This window comes from Biomphalaria glabrata, chromosome 1, assembly GCF_947242115.1.
Source record: "Biomphalaria glabrata chromosome 1, xgBioGlab47.1, whole genome shotgun sequence".
Taxonomy (NCBI): Eukaryota; Metazoa; Mollusca; class Gastropoda; family Planorbidae; genus Biomphalaria; species Biomphalaria glabrata.
Genome location: NC_074711.1, coordinates 48,335,619 through 48,353,832, shown reverse-complemented (window position 1 = coordinate 48,353,832; position 18,214 = coordinate 48,335,619). Strand labels below are relative to the sequence as shown.

General features: G+C 32.1%; 1 protein-coding gene across 2 annotated transcripts in view; it reads left to right on the top strand.

Annotated features, from left to right (window-relative positions):
• LOC106071380 (lysyl oxidase homolog 2-like) overlaps positions 1 to 18,214 on the top strand; it is a 242,452-nt gene that overhangs the window by 17,781 nt on the left and 206,457 nt on the right. The window lies entirely within an intron of this gene.

The following is an 18,214-nucleotide window of genomic DNA, read 5'->3' as shown; positions in this document are numbered from 1 at the left end:
TTAATGTATATGCTATGGGGTTGTCATCTTGCAGCAGTACATCTCCTAGACCATCTTGACCTCTGTCCGCCTGAATAGTTACTTTCTTCTCATGGTTGAAATAACTTAGGGTTCCATGATTATATATCTTCAGTTTGACACTATTAAATGCTTTCTCACAGTCATTCGACAACACGAATAGCATGTGTTTCTTAGTCATTTCTGTTATTGGCTGTAGGTCTGCTGAAAGACCTAAATGAATCTTGACAGATATTGTATCTTTCCACAAAATCTCCGAACCGATGTAATGTCTTCAGAGGTTCTTTGATTTGTTATGCCTCTCACCTTGTTTGGATTTGGTTTTATCCCTGACCGGGAAATAATGTTCCCACAAAAACACAATTTCTGATTTTCGGATTACTGATTTCTTTTTATTTACTCTGATGTTCTTTTCCTTTAGTCTATTAATTTTGGTTTTCCTCATGCTAGCCTCTTGTACCGTGTCACCTTTGCCAATTACCATTATATCACGAACTACGTTAAAACATCCTGCTGGTCCCTCCAACGCATCATTCATATGTCATTGAAAACTTCCGAGCTTACTTTGAGACTAGGATAATGTCTCTTAATTTTGTTCGTTTTGTCTGTAGGTCTGTCTGTCCGTCACGTTAAGATCGAAAAAAAAAAAGACTAAATCTGGCTGAAAACATGGGTTAACGTTTCAAAATTAATATAAACCTTGATATAATGCTTAGTAGACTTGAGGGAACTTTTTTTAATCGGCTTTTTAAAAGTGCTTTTATTTTTTCCACTCTTGTGTCCTCCCCAAGGGCTCATGTGGGCCCCAATGGGGCATGAGTCATAAGCCCGAACGCAATGAAACCGCACTTGCCGGGGTTGCTACGTGGGCCTCTAATGGTGTGGGACCAGTTTCATTGAACACCTTCGCGCCATGGATGCCACTTTATAACTGTAAATAAATACATCGTCTATTGTTACTTCCTTTCGTTGAGTGCTTGCCTTAAATTTACTACAAGTGTCTGGAAGTGGAATTTGGGCGGCTTAACAAAAGGAAAGAATGACAACGCTGAGGAAGCTAGACGAACTGAGCTACAAACAGTTGAAGGAGGAGCTCCGAGCCAGAGAGCTGAAGATCTTTTTGGGCATGAGAAAAGATGAGACCTACTTGTTTGAGGTAAATCCAGATTTAGCGATCTCCTGAACACCATGCAGGACCTGTTACGAGAACGAAGCGAACCAATAAATACCTTGCAGGGTTCGATGAATGATTTGATGGACAAACTGATAGGACAGATCGAACCAGAGAGAAATTCAACATTGAACCGTTACTCATTCAAGACTGTGGCTGCACTGGTAGGCCTAGTTACAAAGAATGCGTTGGTGGTATTAGTGTCTGTGACAATGATGACAAATCCTACCATTATGACTTTCAAGAGGAGAAATGTTACAATAATTGCTGCGATGATCTTAACAATAAGTACTCAAAGGAAAAGAATGAGACAGTAGAAGAAATAGGAGAAGAAGTCTGATATGCGACTGAAGAAGTCTGATATGCGACTGAAATTTCGCTGTACATGCTATGAGTAACACATCGACCCGGACAGATCAAAACAACTTTGGGCCTGCGTCCGAGCCTGTCGCTTCGCACCTTAAAGACTTCTGTCCGTCAGCCAGTGCATACGAGGGGAACAGACGTGATTTAGACTAGATCAAGATCTATAATTTCTATTTCTAGACTTAAAGTATAGATTTGTTATTAAGTTAACAGCAATGCCTGGTCGTGCAGTTAGCGCGCTGGACTGATTATCTTCGACGATCCCGGTTTCATACTATGCTCGCTGCCATCCCCGTCGTCCAGCGGGAGATTTTGATAAGGAAGTAAATTATCGTTAACTTTGAAGGAACATCCAAAACATGTAAAACATTTTACAGGAAAAAAACATTTTTACATTACCAAATGAATCTTTGAAACATTATTACTTTTGACAATCAAAACAAAATCAAGTCTTGAATAATTCTTGTGAATAAGCGGATCCGAAAGGGATCCAACTCCGACAGGGCCACCACTGAGTTTGTGTGACAACACAAACTCTCTTTGTAAACTAGTTGTTTTTTTGGTACAGTTGTGGTTTTGTTGATTGTAGTTCATCCGAATGGCTTCTGATATTCACGCAGAAAATATTGAAACATGCCTTTTCACCTGCCTAAGTTAAACACTTAGGGGGCTGATACTGAGTTTCTGTTTCCACACAAACTATCTTTGTAATCGTTTTTATCACCCAAATTTTCAACAAATTGTCACAGGGCAAAAAAGAAACAACGTGGATGCCGCCTTGGCAATTTAATGAGCTTGTATATGATTTAACTAAACACACACGCACACACGTACAAACACACACACACACAGATATATATATATATATATATATATATATATATATATATATATATATATATATATATATATATATATATATATATATATATTATAAAGTAGAATGTGAGGTGTATGTATGTATGTATGTTACTTATAGACATCAAAACCGCTTGACCAATCTTGATAAAACTAGGCAGGAATGTTCCTTGAGTACCAACTTAGACCGTAGTGTTTGTATTGTAGCCCTAAAACAAACTTAAGACCCTCAAAAAAAAAATAAAGTTGTCCGACTCTATTACAGCTATAGTATTTTATGGATCTAGGCCATGTCTACAATGTTGACATAAGAAAAGATAGAAAGGATTTAGACCTAGATCTAATTTTAAAAAATACACTTTGCGCAGATAGTTTTTTACATTGACACATGAAAATACAAAAGAAGATCCATTGATTTCATTATATAATAAAATTAACCTTCAATTTTGTGTTTCAAAAGCATTTTTTACATAAATTAGTTCCTGATATCTGTGACTACAGATTTCCTGACGAACATTCTTTCATTAGCCAATACCGTAATGAATCGCGTACTAAAAATTAATTCGTTTAATTGTTTACTTTATAATCCCATCCCTAGATCTAAAACTCTAATTCAACTCTAAGATGATAAAACTTCTCTTCGCACAGATAGTTTTATACTTTAACACATAAACATATTAATTTAAGTCCATTCATTTCATATTTTGATCAAATAAACATTCAAATTTGGTTTTCTAAAGCTACATTCGTCTACGTAAGCTGCCAAGCCGAGTTGAGATAGGCCTAGATCTATATTCATTCATGAATCGCGTACTAAAAATTATTTCGTTTAATTGTTCAATTTATAATCCCATTTATTTAACAAAGCTATCGCTCTTTTCGTTTTTAATAGATAAGAATGTATCGACTTCGGGTAAACCATTTTCGCAAAACTAATTTTATTTTCGTAGCAAAAGAGAAATAACGTGAAAGGATCATTAGCTACGTTTAACATACATCTAAATCCAATCCACTAGATTATTCAAAAGCAAATGTTTTAATTTTAAAAAATGGATTTAAGCCTATTAGCTATTTTGATTTGATAGCTTCATTCACACTATTTTTACATTGACACATTCGCTTTACTTATTACATTATTATTTCGTTTAATTGTTTACAAAACACTCTCAGTGACTATATCGACAGTAATGCACAAATAAAGACCCGCGGGTCGCGGGTAACATATGTCTAGTATATTATAAAGTAGAATGTGTGGTGTATGTATGTATGTTTGTATGTATGTATGTATGTATGTTACTTATAGACATCAAAACCGCTTGACCAATCTTGATAAAACTAGGCAGGAATGTTCCTTGGGTACCAACTTAGACCGTAGTGTATGTATTGTAGCCCTAAAACAAACTTAAGACCCTAAAAAAAATAAAGTTGTCCGACTCTATTACAGCTATAGTATTTTATGGATCTAGGCCATGTCTACAATAATGACATGAGAAAGATAGAAAAGATTTAGACCTAGATCTAATTTTAAGAAATACACTTTGCGCAAATAGTTTTTTACTTAGACACATGAAAATACAAAAGAAGATCCATTGATTTCATTATATATAAAATTAACCTTCAATTTTGTGTTCAAAAGCATTTTTTACATAAATTAGTTCCTGATATCTGTGACTACAGATTTCCTGACGAACATTCTTTCATTAGACAATACCGTAATGAATCGCGTACTAAATATTAATTCGTTTAATTGTTTACTTTATAATCCCATCCCTAGATCTAAAACTCTAATTGAACTCTAAGATGATAAAACTTCTCTTCGCACAGGTAGTTTTATACTTTAACACATAAACATAGGCTATTAATTAAAGTCCATTCATTTCATATTTTGATCAAATAAACATTCAAATTTGGTTTTCTAAAGCTACATTCGTTTACGAAAGCTGCGAAGCCGAGTTGAGATAGGCCTAGATCTATATTCATTCATGAATCGCGTACTAAAAATTATTTCGTTTAATTGTTACTTTATAATCCCATCCCTAGATCTAAAACTCTAATTCAACACTAAGATGATAAAACTTCTCTTCGCACAGATAGTTTTATACTTTAACACATAAACATATTAATTAAAGTCCATTCACTTCATATTTTGATCAAATAAACATTCAAATTTGGTTTTCTAAAGCTACATTCGTCTACGTAAGCTGCCAAGCCGAGTTGAGATAGGCCTAGATCTATATTCATTCATGAATCGCGTACTAAATATTATTTCGTTTAATTGTTCACTTTATAATCCCATTCATATAACAAAGCTATCGCTCTTTTCGTTTTTAATAGATAAGAATGTATCGACTTCGGGTAAACCCATTTTCGCAAAACTAATTTTATTTTCGTAGCGAAAGAGAAATAACGTGAATGGATCATTAGCTACGTTTAACATACATCTAAATCCAATCCACTAGATTATTCAGAAGCATTTTTTACATAAATTAGTACTGTGACTACAGATTAGTATCTGTGACTACAGATTTTCTGGCGAACATTCTTTCATTAGACATTACTATTACCAAATGGTTACACATTTAACACATCTCTCTACTGAGGCTATTCCTAGTTCTAGGTCTAAAACTCTTATTTACCTCTAAGATGATAAAACTTCTTTTCGCAAATATAGTTTTATGCTTTAACACATAAACATACTAATTACTGTCCATTCATTTCATATTTTAATCAAATTAACATTCAAATTTGTTTTTCTAACGCATTTTTAATACATTCGTTCGCTGTTCGCTAAAGCTGCGTAGCGGTGTTGAGATAGGCCTATATTCATTCATTCAAAAAAGTTCACGCATGCGTAGCACAGAATGAACTCTATAAAAGCCAATGTTTATTCTAGATTAGTCTAGATCTAGATCTATGTCTAACTGAAGATCTACTTTATACACATAAACATACAAAATTAAGTCTATCCATCTCAAATTTTAATCAAATATATGTTGGCCTAAAAGCAAATGTTTTAAGTTGAAAAAAATGGATTTAAGCTTATTAGCTATTTTGATTTGATAGCTTCATTCACACTATTTTTACATTGACACATTCGCTTTACTTATTACATTATTATTTCGTTTAATTGTTTACAAAACACTCTCAGTGACTATATCGACAGTAATGCGCAAATAAAGACCCGCGGGTCTTGGGTAACATATTTCTAGTCTATATTATAAAGTAGAATGTGAGGTGTATGTATGTATGTATGTTACTTATAGACATCAAAACCGCTTGACCAATCTTGTTAAAACTAGGCAGGAATGTTCCTTGGGTACTAACTTAGACCGTAGTGTATGTATTGTAGCCCTAAAACAAACTTAAGACCCCTTAAAAAAAATAAAATTGTCCGACTCTATTACAGCTATAGTATTTTATGGATCTAGGCCATGTCTACAATGTTGACATGAGAAAAGATAGAAAGGATTTAGACCTAGATCTAATTTTAAGAAATACACTTTGCGCACATAGTTTTTTACTTAGACACATGAAAATACAAAAGAAGATCCATTGATTTCATTATATAATAAAATTAACCTTCAATTTTGTGTTTCAAAAGCATTTTTTACATAAATTAGTTCCTTATATCTGTGACTACATATTTCCTGACGAACATTCTTTCATTAGACAATACCGTAATGAATCGCGTACTAAATATTAATTCGTTTAATTGTTTACTTTATAATCCCATCCCTAGATCTAAAACTCTAATTCAACTCTAAGATGATAAAACTTCTCTTCGCACAGATAGTTTTATACTTTAACACATAAACATATTAATTAAAGTCCATTCATTTCATATTTTGATCAAATAAACACTCAAATTTGGTTTTCTAAAGCTACATCCAATTACTAAAGCTGCGAAGCCGAGTTGAGATAGGCCTAGATCTATATTCATTCATGAATCGCGTACTAAATATTATTTCGTTTAATTGTTCACTTTATAATGTCATTTATTTAACAAAGCTATCGCTCTTTTCGTTTTTAATAGATAAGAATGTATCGGCTACGGGTAAACCCATTTTCGCAAAACTAATTTTATTTTCGTAGCGAAAGAGAAATAACGTGAAAGGATCATTAGCTACGTTTAACATACATCTAAATCCAATCCACTAGATTATTCAAAAGCATTTTTTACATAAATTAGTACCTGATATCTTTGACAACAGATTTCCTGGCGAACATTCTTTCATTAGACAATACTATTACCAAATGGTTACACATTAACACATCTCTCTACTGAGTCTATTCCTAGGCATAGGTCTAAAACTCTTATTGAACTCTAAGTTGATAAAACTTCTTTTCGCAAAGATAGTTTTATGCTTTAACACATAAAAATTCATTTCATATTTTAATCAAATTTACATTCAAATTTGTTTTTCTAAAGCATTTTTAATACATTCGTTCGCTGTTCGCTAAAGCTGCTTAGCCGTGTTGAGATAGGCCTATATTCATTCATGAAAAAAAGTTCACGCATGCGCAGCACAGAATGAACTCTATAAAAGCCAATTTTTAACTCTAGATTAGTGTAGATTTAGATCTATGTCTACCTCAAGATCTACATTATATTTTATACACATGAACATAAAAAATTTAGTCTAATCATCTCAAATTTTAATCAAATATATGTAGGCCTACAAGCAAATGTTTTAATTTGAAGAAAAAAAAAGGATTTAAGCCTATTAGCTATTTTGATTTGATAGCTTCATTCACACTATTTTTACATTGACACATTCGCTTTACTTATTACATTATTATTTCGTTTAATTGTTTACAAAACACTCTCTGTGACTATATCGAAAGTAATGCGCAAATAAAGACCCGCGGGTCGCGGGTAACATATGTCTAGTATATATATATATAATCCATTCATTTCATATTTTGATCAAATAAACATTCAAATTTGGATTTTGGTTTTTTTAAGAGACTACATTCGTTTACGAAAGCTGCGAAGCCGAGTTGAGATAGGCCTAGCTCTATTTTCATTCATGAATCGCGTACTAAAAATTATTTCGTTTAATTTTTTACTTTATAATCCCATCCCTAGATCTAAAACTCCAATTCATCTCTAGGATGATAAAACTTCTCTTCGCACAGATAGTTTTATACTTTAACACATAAACATACTAAATATAGTCCATTCATTTCATATTTTGATCAAATTAACATTGAAATTTGGTTTTCTAAAGCGTTTTTAATAGACTACATTCGTTTACGAAAGCTGCGAAGCCGAGTTGAGATAGGCCTAGATTCATTAATGAATCGCGTACTAAAAATTATTTCGTTTAATTGTTCACTTTATAATCCCATTCATTTAACAAAGCTATCGCTCTTTTCGTTTTTAATAGATATGAATGTATCGGCTTCGGGTAAACCCATTTTCGTAGTGAAAGAGAAAAAACTTGAAAGGATCATTAGCTAAGTTTAACATACATCTTAATCCAATCTACTACATTAGTAAACACAAACTTAGACCCGCAGGCCGCGGGTAATGCCAGGCTAGTATATTATAAAGTTGAAAGTAAAGCGTATGTATGTATGTATGTAGGCTATGTATGTATGTCCCCGTATAGAAATCAAAACCTTTTGACCGATCTTGATAAAATTTTATAGAAATGTTCCTTGGGTACTAACTTAGACCGTAGTGTATGTATTGTAGCCCTAAAACAAACTTAAGACCTTCAAAAAAAATAAAAAAAATTGACCAGCTCTATGAAAGCATTATAACTTCATCGATCTAGGCAATGTTTACCTGAGAAAAGATCGAAAGGATCTAGATCTAGATCTAATTTTAAGAACAACACTTTGCGCAGATAGTTTTTTACTTGACACATGAAAATACAAAATAAAGTCCATTGATTTCATTATTTAATAAAATTAACCTTCAAATTTGTGTTTCAAAAGCTTTTTTTACATAAATTCGTTCCTTATATCTTCAAATGTAGAATTCCTGATGAGCATTCTTTCATTAAACAATACCGTAATGTTACACATCTTTCCATTCTTAGGTCTAAAACTCTATTTCAGTGCTAAGAATATATAACTTCTCTTCGCAAAGCTAGTTTTATATTTTAACACATGAAAACACTAATTATAGTCCATTCATTTCATATTTTGACCAAATTAACATTCAAATTGGATTTTCTAAAGCATTTTTCATACATATATTGGCTAGAACTGCGAAGCCGTATTCTAATAGTTTCATTCATTCGCGTAATCTAATAGAAAAGGTCACGCAGACCGAAATGTTTCGAAACTCTCTTTTCTTATGTCTAAAACACTATTTCAGTACAAAGATGATAGAACTTCTCTTCGCAAAGATAGTTTTATAATTAAACACATTAACACACTAATTATAGTTCATTAATTTCATATTTTAATCAAATTAACATTCAAATTTGTTTTTCTAAAGCATTTCTACATAGATCTACATTTGTTCGCCAATGTTTTCATTAAAAAAAATTGAATTTAGGTCAATTTTTTAGCTCCATTCATAATATTTTTTAAAATCATGAATTCATGCTTTCGCTTTACTTATAACATAATTATTTTCTTTAATTGTTTCTAATGCACTCAATCAGTGACTATATCAGCAATACGCAAGTCAAGACCCGCGGGCAGCGGGTAATATCTGTCTACTCTATATTATACAGTAGAAAGTAAGGCGTATGTATGTATGTATGTATGTATGTATGTATGTATGTATGTATGTATGTATGTATGTATGTATGTATGTATGTTAGGTATTCCTAAAATCAAAACCGTTTGACCAATCTTGATAAAACTTGGCAGAAATGTTCATTGGGTACTAATTTAGACCGTAGTATATGCATTGTAGCCCTAAACCAAACTTAAGACCCTTAAAAAAAATTTGACCAACTCTATGAAAGCATTATAACTTCATCGAAAGGATCTAGATCTAGATCTAATTTTAAGACTACACTTTGCGCAGATAGTTTTTTACTTTGACACACGAAAATACAAAAGATAGTCTATTGATTTCATTAGGTTATAAAATTAACCTTCAGTTTTGTGTTTCAAAAGCATTTTTACATAAATTCGTTCCATATATCTGCGAATTCAGACGTCCTGACTTACTTTATAATCCCATTCATTTAACAAATCGGGTAAACCCGTTTTAATTGTACTTTATATCCTATTTATCTATCGCTCCTTTCGTTTTTAATAGATATGAATGTATCGGCTTCGGGTAAACCCATTTTCGCAAAACTTCTTTTATGTCCGTAGCGAAAGAGAAAAATTTGAAAGGATCATTAGCTAAGTTTAACATATCTCTAAATCCAATCCACTAGTTTAGTAAAGAAAAAATAAGGCCCGCAGGCCACGGGTAATGTCAGGCTAGTATATTATAAAGTAGAAAGTAAAGCCTATATATGTATATATGTATGTATGTATGTGCCGAATAGAAATCAAAACCGTTTAACCAATTTTGAGACAACTTGGCAGAAATGTTCCTTAGGTACTAACTTAGACGGTAGTGTATGTATTGTAGCCCTAAAACAAACTTAAGACCCTCAAAAAAAGTTAACCAACTCTATGAAAGCATTATAACTACATCGATCTAGGCTATGTTTATCATATTTACATGAAAAGATCGAAAGGATCTAGATCTAGATCTAATTTTAAGAACTGTACTTTGCGCAGATAGTTTTTTACTTTGACACATGAAAATACAAAATATAGTCTATTGATTTCATTATTTAATAAAATTAACCTTCAAATTTGTGTTTCAAAAGCATTTTTACATAAATTCGTTCCTTATATCTGCGAATTTAGCATTCCTGAAGAACATTCTTTCATTAGACATTATGCGAAATGTTACACATCTTTCCTAGGTCTAAAACTCTAATTCAACTTTAAGATGATAAGAACTTCTCTTCGCAAAGATAGTCTCATACTTAAGCACATAAATATACTAATTATAGTTCAATAATTTTATATTTTAATCAAATTAATATTCAAATTTGTTTTTCTAAAGCATTTTTCATACATTCGTTCGCTAGAGCTGCAAAGCCGTGTTGAGATATATATTCTAATAGTTTCATTCATGAATCTAATTTAAAAAGGTCACGCATGCTCAGAGCGAAGCCTTCGCGCGCAGAATGAACTCTAGATTAGTCTAGATATAGGTCTATGTCTAACTTAATATCTAGATCTACTTTTATACTTTAACAAATGAAGATACAAAATTAAATCTATTCATTTCAAATTTTAATCAAATATATGTCGACCTACAAGGAAATGTTTTTATTTGAAAAAAATGGTTTTAAGTTCATTAGCTATTTCGATAGCTCCATTCATAGTATTTTTACATTCACGCATTTCTTTTACTTATAAATTATTATTATTTGGTTTAATTGTTTACAAAACACTCTCAGTGACTATATCGAAAGTGATACGCAAAATAAGACCCGCGAGCTGCGGGTAAATTATGTCTAGTCTATATTATAAAGTAGAATGTGAGGGGTATGTATGTATGTATGTATGTATGTATGTATGGATGTATGTTACTTATAGACATCAAAACCGCTTGACCAATCTTGATAAAACTAGGCAGGAATGTTCCTTGGGTACCAACTTAGACCGTAGTGTATGTATTGTAGCCCTAAAACAAACTTAAGACCCTCAAAAAAAATAAAGTTGTCCGACTCTATTACAGCTATAGTATTTTATGGATCTAGGCCATGTCTACAATGTTGACATAAGAAAAGATAGAAAGGATTTAGACCTAGATCTAATTTTAAGAAATACACTTTGCGCAGATAGTTTTTTACTTTGACACATGAAAATACAAAAGAAGATCCATTGATTTCATTATATAATAAAATTAACCTTCAATTTTGTGTTTCAAAAGCATTTTTTACATAAATTAGTTCCTGATATCTGTGACTACAGATTTCCTGATGAACATTCTTTCATTAGACAATACCGTAATGAATCGCGTACTAAAAATTATTTCGTTTAATTGTTTACTTTATAATCCCATCCCTAGATCTAAAACTCTAATCCAACTCTAAGATGATAAAACTTCTCTTCGCACAGATAGTTTTATACTTTAACACATAAATATATTAATTAAAGTCCATTCATTTCATATTTTGATCAAATAAACATTCAAATTTGGTTTTCTAAAGCTACATTCGTTTACGAAAGCTGCGAAGCCGAGTTGAGATAGGCCTAGATCTATATTCATTCATGAATCGCGTACTAAAAATTATTTCGTTTAATTGTTTACTTTATAATCCCATCCCTAGATCTAAAACTCTAATCCAACTCTAAGATGATAAAACTTCTCTTCGCACAGATAGTTTTATACTTTAACACATAAATATATTAATTAAAGTCCATTCATTTCATATTTTGATCAAATAAACATTCAAATTTGGTTTTCTAAAGCTACATTCGTTTACGAAAGCTGCGAAGCCGAGTTGAGATAGGCCTAGATCTATATTCATTCATGAATCGCGTACTAAAAATTATTTCGTTTAATTGTTTACTTTATAATCCCATCCCTAGATCTAAAACTCTAATCCAACTCTAAGATGATAAAACTCTTCGCACAGATAGTTTTATACTTTAACACATAAATATATTAATTAAAGTCCATTCATTTCATATTTTAATCAAATAAACATTCAAATTTGGTTTTCTAAAGCTACATTCGTTTACGAAAGCTGCGAAGCCGAGTTGAGATAGGCCTAGATCTATATTCATTCATGAATCGCGTACTAAAAATTATTTCGTTTAATTGTTTACTTTATAATCCCATCCCTAGATCTAAAACTCTAATCCAACTCTAAGATGATAAAACTTCTCTTCGCACAGATAGTTTTATACTTTAACACATAAATATATTAATTAAAGTCCATTCATTTCATATTTTGATCAAATAAACATTCAAATTTGGTTTTCTAAAGCTACATTCGTTTACGAAAGCTGCGAAGCCGAGTTGAGATAGGCCTAAATCTATATTCATTCATGAATCGCGTACTAAAAATTATTTCGTTTAATTGTTTACTTTATAATCCCATCCCTAGATCTAAAACTCTAATCCAACTCTAAGATGATAAAACTTCTCTTCGCACAGATAGTTTTATACTTTAACACATAAATATATTAATTAAAGTCCATTCATTTCATATTTTGATCAAATAAACATTCAAATTTGGTTTTCTAAAGCTACATTCGTTTACGAAAGCTGCGAAGCCGAGTTGAGATAGGCCTAGACTTATATTCATTCATGAATCGCGTACTAAAAATTATTTCGTTTAATTGTTCACTTTATAATCCCATTTATTTAACAAAGCTATCGCTCTTTTCGTTTTTAATAGATAAGAATGTATCGACTTTGGGTAAACCATTTTCGCAAAACTAATTTTATTTTCGTAGTGAAACTGAAATAACGTGAAAGGATCATTAGCTACGTTTAACATAATCTAAATCCAATCCACTAGATTATTCAAAAGCAAATGTTTTAATTAAAAAAAAAAATGGATTTAAGCCTATTAGCTATTTTGATTTGATAGCATTATTCACACTATTTTTACATTGACACATTCGCTTTACTTATTACATTATTATTTCGTTTAATTGCTTACAAAACACTCTCAGTAAATATATCGAAAGTAATGCGCAAATAAAGACCCGCGGGTCGCGGGTAACATATGTCTAGTATACTATAAAGTAGAATGTAAGGCGTTTGTATGTATGTATGTTGCGCATAGAAATCAAAACCGTTTAACCAATCGTGATAAAACTTGGCAGAAATGTTCCTTGGGTACTAACTGGAACCGTAACGTATGTATGGTAGCCTAAAACAAACTTAAGACCTGGAAAAAAAAAGTTTCTCAACTCTATTAAAGCCTTAGTATTAATTGGATCTAGGCCATGTTTACCATGTCAACATGATGAGACAAGTCGAAGAGGTTGCTCATGCGCAGAGATGAAAATCTCTAGGCTCTAGGTTTAAATTAGCTCTCATTCAAGAAAATATTTTTTTTTTTTTACATTTACACATTAGCATTCAAATTAGTGTCTATTTATTTCATTATTTAATGAAAAATAACCTTCGCATTTGAGCTTACAAAATATTTTTTACATAAGATAGTTCGCTCTAAATGTAAATAGCTTTAAAAGTCTTGACATATTTTTCCGTTACTCGCGGCACCATTACATGCGCCGCGTAGTGGTACAAATGAAATGAACTTCAGATCATAATAATATCGCACATTATAAAGACATACTATTAAACTAATGAACTACTTACATAATACAATTGACTTTCCATTGTATTTTTTAAAGCATTTAAGCCTACAACTATCGATTCGGTTTAATTTTAAGTCTTTACTTTCAATTTACTTTATTCTTTCAGATTTACTTATGCGCATTTAGACCTGTTAACAACGTAGCTATACATATACATTAGCTGTGTTTACAAAAAAATTTCATTCATCATTTCGCGTAGCCTACTGTATCTAGGTCAACACACTAAGCCTAATGTATCTAGGTCGACACAAGCTCAAAGAGTTTATAGTCTTTTATTATAATAGGCTCAAAGTTTTTTTTTTATTAACTAGACTACTGTGGCATTCAAATTGTTTAGATTCTAGATCTAGAGCTACATAAAATTAAAGTAACAATATTATATAAACAATTACATTCGCGCGTTCGATATGATTATTAAATATGTTTTATCGCTTGTAGTCACCTACACCAAGGCAACACGTCTTGAGGTCATGAACTTTCAGTTCAACATAAAATTAAAAACAGATGTTGGCTTTTGACTAACGAATTTAATAAACTCTATTTTGCTTTATTTTTAGATTTAAATCATTGAGAGTTCAATATTTTACTCTCTTAAATATACGTTTGGCTATAGGCCTACTTTTAATTAAGAATACACATTTTAGAAATAGATCTAAAACCTACTTTCATTTTATAAAACGTAAACAAGACAGCGAGATTTATACTAGATCTAGATCTATATCTTCACTAATTATAGATCTACACTATTATACAGGATACATTTCAACTTCAATTGGTAGGTACTATTTGTCTACATATAGCTTACATAATTGAAACAAAAACAAACAAAAAGTTATTTATTTTATAAGTAGATCTAGGTCTAGAATATATATCTGTACACAATCATTCTCCGCTTGGGTAAACCATCTATCTCTGTCATCAATGTAGCCTTTAGATTTTAGATGATACTTATCATACTAGAAATATCTAGATCTAGAAAGTCTAGATCTAGGCCTACTTATTAACTTACACTTTATAGGTACATAATAATTTTAAAAAAAAATACTTTCTTCAATAGCAGTCACCAAGAAAAATGCCCTGACCCCACAGATAAACTGGTACAAAATAAAGTCTATTCATTTCATACTTTAATCAAATAATAGTAGGCCTGCAAGCAAATGTCTTTATTTGAAAAAAATGGATATAGGTCGATTAGCTATTTCAATAGCTCCATTCATACTATTTTTACATTCACTTATTCCGCATTCGCTTTACTTATTACATAATTATTTCGTTTAATTATTTATTTAACCAGTGCCTATATCGACAGTGATATGCAAATTAAGACCCGCGGGCCGCGGGTAACATATGGCTAGCCTTCAGTCGCGAAGCGACTATGGATCATCTCATGGAAATGAGATGAATGCCTGGATATTAGCTTTGGTCTGAACGATGTCGCCCACACATCAGTTCCCTCTCCACGCATCTAATGTATCCAAAGAAACGGCAGTGCCGATGCAGTTTGGAGTCGTCGGCGTCGCAGGTTCTGCCAGGGTGTAGCACTGGGTGCTGCAAACTGCCTTAGGGTTGCCTGAATCTATCATCTTTGAATTAGATCTAGAGGTAGATCTAGAGTTAAATATTGGCTTGGATAGATTTCGTTCTGTGCATGCGTGGAGCATTCTGGCCTTTCTGTCTTCTTCAACTCATCGGCCACGAAGAGGAGAATTCGAGGTGGACAGTTATATCGGTTTTAAAATTTTTTATTATCGAAAATTTAATTTTGGCTAAAATGTTCTATGAATGAAAATTTTCCTTGACGACATAGGAAAAAAAAACACCGCTTACGTCACTAGGCTTACTTCAGTACACTAAAACATTTCTTTGCAAACATTAACTACTTTTAATGAATCAAAAGATCTAATTAAACATTTGCGCACCATTTTATTGTAGATTTATTATGGAACTATGGAAAAGAAATAATGAAATTAAATTTGCCAATGTATGATTAGTTATTGTGTTATATGTGCTTTATAAATTGTTTACACTTTAATTGTGAAGGTAGTGTGTAGGTAGCTTTTACTTAGTTGTTATTTTCTAGACAGAACGGTTTGTTCAAGCAGGATTACATGCCTAGAGTTCGAAGAGCTTTGGCTCAACTCTTTTGACAATCAAACGGTTTAACTATAAATTTTGGTAGAACCCCTGTATGTTTCTTGTATGAGTCCGACAGTCACGCTGGGCAGGGCACGTATCCCGTAAGGGGGACAAACATATTCCAAAGGCATTTTTTTAGTGACAGAGATGTCCCACGAAAACGCCTCTTTAGAATATTAACGCAATGTTTTTAAGTCTCTTACGAAAAAATGTATCATTTTACTTTGTTACAAAGTGAATGTTTTACCCTATAAAGTAGAGATTTTGCGTCACTTGATGTTTCGTACTAAAAGACAATGAATATACTAATTGCAATATTAAATGTCAGAACGTAACGTTACACTGCAAAGACTTTCTTCCTAGCCAATAATAGCCCAATACTTTTAGGCAATGTAAACGTCTCAACGTGAGCTACGGTTTTCTAGACTGTATCTTATCTTATGAAATACAGACGTTACTTAAAAAAAGAAGATGATTACATCCTGAGCGTGTTCTGCATGGAGATTTAAGAAACTTTTTTTCTAATCGCCATGTACAGTGACATTTAGAACTAAAAGAACACGAAAGCAACTTTTCCAACTGGGAGTCTATACCCGATACAAAATAAAAAAAATATTCCCACAACAAATTATTCAAACGATCGATCGAGTTTAAAATTGCATAAAAGAATTAAAACAAATGCACCACAATTGTATCTAACAATCTAAGAAATAATATGCTGGAGTTTTTCAAAGAAATAGAACACATTGAAAAATACTGTAAAGATAATTTTTTATTATTAAATGTAAAAAAAAACCAAAGAAATGACAATCGATTTTCGTAGGGACAAGAAGGAAAATGATATTGTTTCTGTAGCTGGAGAGACTATTGAAATTGTGCAAACCTTTAAATACCTTGATACTATCCTAGACAATAAACTAAATTTTACTGCAAATACTGATTATATCAGCAAAAAAGGGCAGCAAAGATTACGATTACTAAGAAAACTGTCCTCGTTTAATGTTAGCGAAAAGGCCTTGGCTATGTTTTATCACGCTCACATCTGCAATATTTTAAGTTTCAATATCACTGCCTGGTATGGCAATCTGAGCATTAAAAATAAAAATAAACTTTATAGAATCCTAAATGCTGCTGGCAAAATCATTGGCAAAAAACAAACCCTATTTGGGCAGTTGTTTGAGATAAACATCTATAAAAAAGCTAACAAGATCCTCGAAATAAAGAATCACCCTTTGTGTCAGGATTTTGTGATTTTACCATCACAAAAGAGATACAAGACACCGATAGCAAAGACAAACAGACACAAACACTCTTTTGTTCCCCTGGCAATCAAATCATTAAATAAGAACAATCTGGTATAAACTTTGTCACATGTAAATTATGAGTGAGTCTGGTGTAAATGTACACTTTGGTTTCTTATAATGTTTTTTGTTTGGTGTAATGCACAAATTGTAAGACAAATTTCCTTACGGATAATAAAGATTATTATTATTATTATTATTATTATTATTATTATTATTATTATTATTATTATTATTATTATTTAAGAAACACTTGACCTCGTAACTAATGTACGGATATAATAGATCTACATGCTTGACTGAACATGCCAATGTGTTGTTTGTTTGTCTGTTTGTTTTTGCCTGACGACTCAACACTATTTCCTATGTCCAGGGAAAAAAAACGCGTGATGGTCATCACCATCAATTAGATACACCACTCTAGAACAACGTGTGTTGGCCCACTACATCCGTCTGACCGGGTTGTTAAAATCTGTCGAACACATAGTCTTTTTTTTTTTGGGTAGCGTTTCTTGTCTTATTATAATATATCTTATATTATAAGTATATTGAAACCAGTGGCGTCACTAGGGTGGGTGTCAACCGGTGTGGTAAGATCAGGGTGTCACCCCCCCCCCTAGCGTTCCACTTATTGTTCCCAATTTTAAAAAAACTCTCGTTCTTTACTTATTTTTTTGCGCAATAATACAGTTCATGAGTTTTTTTCTTCTATATTTTGTTTTCCTAATGCTGTTAGAACTATATAACTGTAGATCTAAACATAGATCTCAACATTACATGGGCGTATCCAGGGGGGGTTCTTGGGGGGGGGATCGGACTTCAGTAACTCATTTTTTGCTTTGATTTTGTTTATTTTGGGTGACATTTTAATACTATACCATCACTTGCCCCAGCGCAGCCAAGGGGTTTTGAGTTTTAAAAAACCCTACCAGGGGGTTTTGAGTTTAAAACCCCCTGCCAGGGGGGGTTGAGTTTAAAACCCTCTACCAGGGGTTTTTGAGTTAAATCCCTCTCTTCTAAAAACAAAACTAAAAAA